This window comes from Lissotriton vulgaris, chromosome 4_1 (assembly GCF_964263255.1).
Source record: "Lissotriton vulgaris chromosome 4_1, aLisVul1.2, whole genome shotgun sequence".
Lineage (NCBI taxonomy): Eukaryota > Metazoa > Chordata > Amphibia > Caudata > Salamandridae > Lissotriton > Lissotriton vulgaris.
Window position 1 is genome coordinate 14,824,265 of NC_141691.1, and position 6,445 is coordinate 14,830,709.

The 6,445-nt window shown below is 48.0% G+C and overlaps 1 long non-coding RNA gene across 1 annotated transcript; it reads left to right on the forward strand.

The window, feature by feature from the left end:
* The first annotated feature begins 2,542 nt into the window (after positions 1-2,542).
* Positions 2,543-5,424, forward strand: LOC147718224 (uncharacterized). Its single transcript, XR_015309965.1, has 3 exons — positions 2,543-2,648; positions 3,400-3,528; positions 5,304-5,424. It is a non-coding gene; the product is annotated as an uncharacterized LOC147718224 (long non-coding RNA).
* Positions 5,425-6,445: the final 1,021 nt, after the last annotated feature.

Sequence of the window (6,445 nt, forward strand, 5' to 3'; positions counted from 1 at the left end):
CGCCCGCTATGTATAATCTCGCGCACTAAGCGCATTGCGAGTAGAGGTTCGCACGAGATCGCGCGGGAAATCTACAGGTTCGCACGAGATCGCGAGGAAAATCTCGCGCGAACTTTCTTTCGCGCTCGTGAACGGGCGCCGGCCATCTTGTTTTTCATTCATTTCCTGTGTCTGGGCATGGTGTTTAATCCTCTTGGTATCTTTGCCATCCTTTGCTTGTTTTCAGTTTTTTTTTTACGATTTTGCTTCTTATCTATCCCTCTCTTTTCCTAGCTGTATATTTTTGTCTTTTCTGCTATTTTTCTTTACTTTTAAACTACTTTTTTAAACTCTTTTCTTTTCTTCTTCCCTATCCTATTCTTTCTTAATTTTCTACTTCTTCCTACCTTACCTGCCCAGACCATGGTCAAGCCAGGCGCCGTGAAGCTGCCCAGGCACTTGAGGGCCGCAGCGGCGGCGGGGAGTAGTGCTGGACCCAGTGGCAGGACAGCATGCGGGAGATTGAGGGGGGAGCAGGTGACGCGACGGGAGATCTTCAGCCCGGAGGAAGTGGGCGCGCTGGTCTACTTCGTCCAGCGCCGCCTGCCCAGGACCATCGCGGGAGGCGGCAGGATCGCGGCCGGCGGCTACAACATGCGGGAGCGCCGGAAGCGGTGGGAGAAGGTGTGCTGGGCCATATCCCACCTCTACGGGGTCCAGCGCACCTACAGCCAGGTCACCCATCGCTGGACGGACCTCCTGGACCGCGAGCGCGACCTGCTGGACCAGCTCGGCTTGGAGATCCCCGGGCTTGGTGAGTAGTAGTAGCCATTTAATCACTCACTACTATGATGTTTTCTCCTGCTCTGTGTTGTTGTATTGCAAATATTTGTTTTTTACATGGAGCAAGCCAATAATGCCGCTGATGACGATTACATTGTAGTTAAATTATATTTCAAAATCTTCTGTGCATTTCAGGTGCACTGCTCTCCTTCTCAGTGGCGTTGCTACTATGCTTATTTGTTTTCTATTTCGTGGTCTCATTGGCCTGAGTAACTATTATGTATGAGTGTACTTTACAGAACTGCGTAATGCTAGACACTAGGGGGCAGATTACATTTACAAGCCCCTTGCGCCACGTTTACGTTGCCTTGCGTGACGCAACAGCGGCGTAAACGTGCCGCATCCCTGCGAGTCATTTACAGCATGACGCATCTAGGGAGATGCGTCATGTTATAAAGCCATGGGCCTGCACCACAATGGGTGCGTTCCTAGTACGCAGGGTGGGCGCCGCGGTCCAGCGGCTGTGCGCCTCGCAAAATTGCCTGCGTGAAATGTACAAGATTTAACGCAGGCACTTCTGCGACGCTGCTACGTCAATTCAATTCCTTATGTCTGCTCGAAGCAGGCGAAAGGACTGACACAGCATGTTAAGTATTGGGTGGCCCTGAGCAATACTGGAGTTGCATTGCGTTGGCGACGTGACTCCAGCGATGCGCCGCTCTTACGTGACGAGATGCCTCACGCAAGTGCCTACCCTTGCGCCAGGGCGCGCCGCATTGTAAATGAGGCACATCTGCCGTGTCGCAAGGGTAGTTTTGCGTGACGCATTTGATCTGGCGCATCTCTGGAGATGCGCCAGAACGCGTAAGTAAGTATGCCCCTAAGGGGCAGAATTGCAATTACCGTCGCATCCCTGCAAAGTAGCAGGGATGCGCCATTAATTGTGCGGCCCGCTACCACCACCAAACATGGTGCGCCGTATTTGCAATGCGGCGCACCATGGGCCCAAAACGTCACCGAAGCTTTACTGCTGGAGTTGCGTCGCAACGATGGCGCAGCTCCATCAATGCTCTGGGGTACCCTATCTCCCCAATGCTGGGTCAAGCCGTACGTCTGCTTCAAGCAGGTGCAGGGTTTGTGTGACGCATCATTGTCCTAAAGGTGACTGATTGATATTTTGTAGATTTCCCTCAGCCACTATTAGGATGTGTTCCAGCGCAGGAATGCCCTCCCTTGCGCCGGAACGCCCCCTGATGGCGCAGGGCTTTATAACGGGATGCATCTCCCAAACGCGTCACGTTGTTATAATATTATACGCCGCACCATGGCGCCCTTTTTTGTTTAGCTGCTGCGTCACAAAAGTCACGCAAGAACGGCGCAAAAGAGCCGCAAGGGCTTAAATCTGCCCCTTCCTTTGTAACCCTGACAATAAGAAAAATAGTGGCGGTGGATTGATAGTTTGACTATTTAAATGACTGGTAATGTAGCAGGCAACTGTTAGTGTTGTCACTGATCTGACTGAAATCACAATGGAGTTTGTCTGTCACTTTGCGTCTTGCCTGCGGACTGCTGCCTGCCAGTCCTAGGTGAACGTTTCAGTACTTTGTTTAGTGAGTTACGTGACTTTCGAAGTCACAGGTCCGCAAATAAATGAAAAGTAACCATAATCAATATAATTTCGCAGAAATATTTTGTTATTGTTCTTTTGAAATGTTTGATTTGGTTGACATTGACAAGCAACAATCATCCATGTTTTCTGTTCTTTCTTTCATGTTGTACGTCAGCTCCCCCCAGGGGCGAGAGGAGGACACAGGAGCAGCAGGCGGCGGATGCTGTTCATCAACAGGGCCAGGATCGGGCAGGCGAGGGCTCCTCTGCTGGCCCCAGTAAGTTTTCATTTTAGACTAGTACCCATTTTTCCTAGCGTTCCTCATTTGACTTTTTTCAAAATTGTCTTTGCTCTTCTTGTAGACTGTATCTAAATTCTTATCCTGCCTCTACTATGACTCCCTGTGGTATTACTAGATTATTCTTATTAGTCTGTCTGTGTAGCTAACTAAGATTGCACGGTTGGCGAAACTCCCATGATTCTAGTCAGCAATAGCTCTATCAACTTAGTGCAGTCCTCTGGGATTGTCCATAATGTCTTTTGAACTGTTCTATCTGGACTCATGCTTGCAAAAATTGCAAAACCTTTCGCTCAGTCACTCTAGTCTGGACCAAAAAACACAGATTGTATTTAAGTTTAAAAGCTTTATTAAAAGTAAACACATTTATTAAAATGAAGTCATAATAAAACTAAACGTTTAACTGATAATGGAAAAGTGGTTAGTGCTGACGATTAATTGAAGACATTTCTTGTGGTCGAGCCGAGCTCTCACCTGGTTTCAACTTGATCTTGTTGTTAGAAGTCCATCTTCTGTCTGTGTGGAGAAAAATGGTGCGTGTTAAAAAAACAGATTTCATCAGTTGTGCCTAAAAGTGCAGCAAGACAACCTTCCCTGGAAAAAGGGACATTTTTTTTAAGTTTAACGTAGACAGTCACAAATTACATTGTTTTCACATGTCTTCATTCCTAGACCAAATACTAGTGACTAGTGAGTGCTTTATTCTAACATTCCTAAATGTACTTTGTAGGTGGAACATCTGGTGGCGGGGCCAGTGTGGAGGTGGTGGTGCTCGACACGGAGGCGGAGGGCGATTCTTCAGGGGAGGAGGCGGCGGCGGCAGCTGTGAGAGTTGAGACGGTGGTGGTGGCGGCCAGAGGTAAGCTCTTATATATTCCTTACTTATTGAGATTGAAGACTAGCTGGGAAGGCAAGAATATGAGATGCATGGCTGGGTGAATGATGAAGCAATGATGGGTGGAAGGACAACAGCCTGGGTGGGTGACACTGAAACTGTATGTGTCCATATACCTGGATCATGCTACTATCTGACTCTTAGATAGCATATGTGTATCTAGAGCAGGGGTACTCCTAGTACGGCCCGCGGGCCGGTGGTGGCCCGGCAAGCCTTCGTTGGCGGTGCGCAGACCTTGCAGACAATCACTGCTCCCCCGGCCCCCACAGAGCAGAGGCTTTTTTGTATTTCACCTGTTAGCGCCCCTGCATCTCCACTCTGACAATCACTGCTCCCCCGGCCCCCACAGAGCAGAGTGGAGATGCAAGGCCACAAAGAGGTGAAATAGAACAAAGCCTCTGCTCTGTGGGGCCGGGCAAGCAGTGATTGTCAGGGTGGAGAAGCAGGGGCGCTAAAACAAACAAAGCCTCAATAATATGTTAATGGTCTTTTAAAGACCTGTTAAGAACTTTGGTGTTGTTGTCTGTGTGTGCGCGTTGAGGAAGCGGTCTCAACCCGGGCTGAAGGCTGACACAGATAGACACACACACAGTGAGATGACAGAGGGGGAGGGAGAGGGAGGGCAGGAGGGAGAGAGAGATGGAGGGAGGGCAGGAGGGAGAGCAGGAGGGAGAGAGATGTATGTAAATGCTGGGTCTGGTGGCTCAGTGGATGAGGGCATCTGCTGCAGGGACCTGTGTGCAACCTCATGGTCACAAGTTATCGTTTTGCTTTAGCCCCGCCCCCTCTGACTCCGCCCCCACCAGTGCGGCCCTCGGCCCCAAACTACACTGTAAATGTAGCCCCTGAGAGAAAGTTTGTGAGTACCCATGATCTAGAGAGAGTAGATGGTCAGTGGATGAACTAAGTGTAACTTTGAAGAGCATGTAACACTGCACCCGCACGTCCGTTCCAGTGTAGGAAAGGCAAGGAAAAGAACTTTTAATTTTGTCCAAATACTACCATAAATAGTAGCAGTAGTTTGTATTGCAAGCACTGCATAGATCCGGTTATTATGGTGGCCACTCCCTACCTCTCTTAATAAGTTTAGTAGTACTCAGTCATTCATGTGTGGATGTATCACTGGTCACTCAATAAAAAGCAAAGCACCTAAAGTCATCCCATATATAAGCAAAAACATCCCATGTGAAGTGATAGATAATCAGATTATTTATCTTCTTCAATTTTCCATTTCTAGTACTCATTTCCACTGTAGGGTAGCAGTAGCCCTTGAGTTGTAACAGAGTATTCTCAGTGCCACCCGTAATAGAAAAGTAAGAGATTCACCACCTGCATGTACTGGACGGGTACAGTAACGCAACGGCAACGCAAGTCTAGGTCACTCCTCATGGCGTGCGTCTCTTTTTCTCGGGTGCAAGTTTACCGCGCTGGCATTATGCCGGCTTGCAGAAAATAACGTACCAATTTTCCAAAACAAGAGATAAGAAGAAGAATAAGACTGGTGTACTTTCATAGTCGACTCCAATGGAAGTCCACAGTGCTCATAGAATTTGTTCCTTAAACTCCCACTAATGTTAGAGCAAGGATGAAGAAGTGTGAGGTTAGATAGATACTGGCCTCAATAGTTATGTAATGCGCTTGCAAGTTGCTAGTTGTACTGCAGCACAAATTTCTGCTGAATGATTGAGTTAATCTTAAAGAGCATTGGTTACAGACTATGTCTTTCTTTCTTCATATAGGTTCTCCTTCCAAACGAACAAGGAGGAAGGAGCTGGCTAGAGCGGCCCGGCAACGGAGGATCGAGGCCACTGTTGCGGAATATCGGCGGCTGGTGGCCCTGGAGGACGTGGAAAGTGTGCAGTCGACAACTACGACAACGTCGTCTGCATCGGCCTCTGCCAAAGGCAAACGCCACCGCCGAGCAGCAAGGCCAACAGCTGCTTCTCACAGGCCTTGCACCTGCAAGGCAGTGAAGGCACGCCTGCGCCGCACTACCCTGATGGTGTCCCGCCTTCAGCAGGAGCTCGCCTTGCTCCGCGAGGAGCATGATGCCCTGGCCCAAAAAGTTAACAGCATCCACCATTAGTGTCCCTTGCCCCTTTTTTAGAGACTTTTGGGGGGTGGGAATTGGGAGTTGGGTTTTTGGGGACTTTTGAAGGACAATCGTTGGGGTTAGGGAGGGTCTTGCGGGAGATTATTTTGTTAGGGATATAAATATACTTTTTCAAACTTTATCTGAGCATACCTGTTTTTTACTGCTTGCCTGGTGGGTGGGGGTTTAACGTTGACTGTTTTCCTGAAAGTTTAGTTCCATTTTCTTCCTTTAAGTGTAAATGCCCAAATGTTTTCAACACTAAGTGCCTCTCACAGACTAAGTGAAGTGAATCCAAGAGTCCTAGGACTTTAGTAGTACTACCTTCAGTCTCTCGTCTCTCGTACTAATACTCCATTATACCCCCAAACCACCAAACGCTTATCTTACCTGTAATTTGTGTTTGAAAGTAGGGCTAGGCCCAGGGCTGGCTCCACGGGAAACACCGAATAACGTTGGCAATCTTGGTCGGATAAAATTTCCTCATAGCGGTGGTACTAGTGGTGTGACACAGTGGCAGTTGCATGCCTATGAAAAAAAAGAAAATGAAATCTGGTTTGTCCTCCTGAGCAATTCAACGGTACAACTGAGAATATAGCAGGTGACAGAAGTACAGTAGAGCAGTGCCACATTGTAGCCTAACAAATGGTAAAGTATAACTACTAATTTGGTTGAAGTTCTTTCACATTAGCAATGGTTCTTTGTCAAGCAGAGTAAGAATATATCATCAACAACTGTGGAAAGAAAGAATGCGACAGTACAGGGCCTGTGTGGAATTATTGATAATGA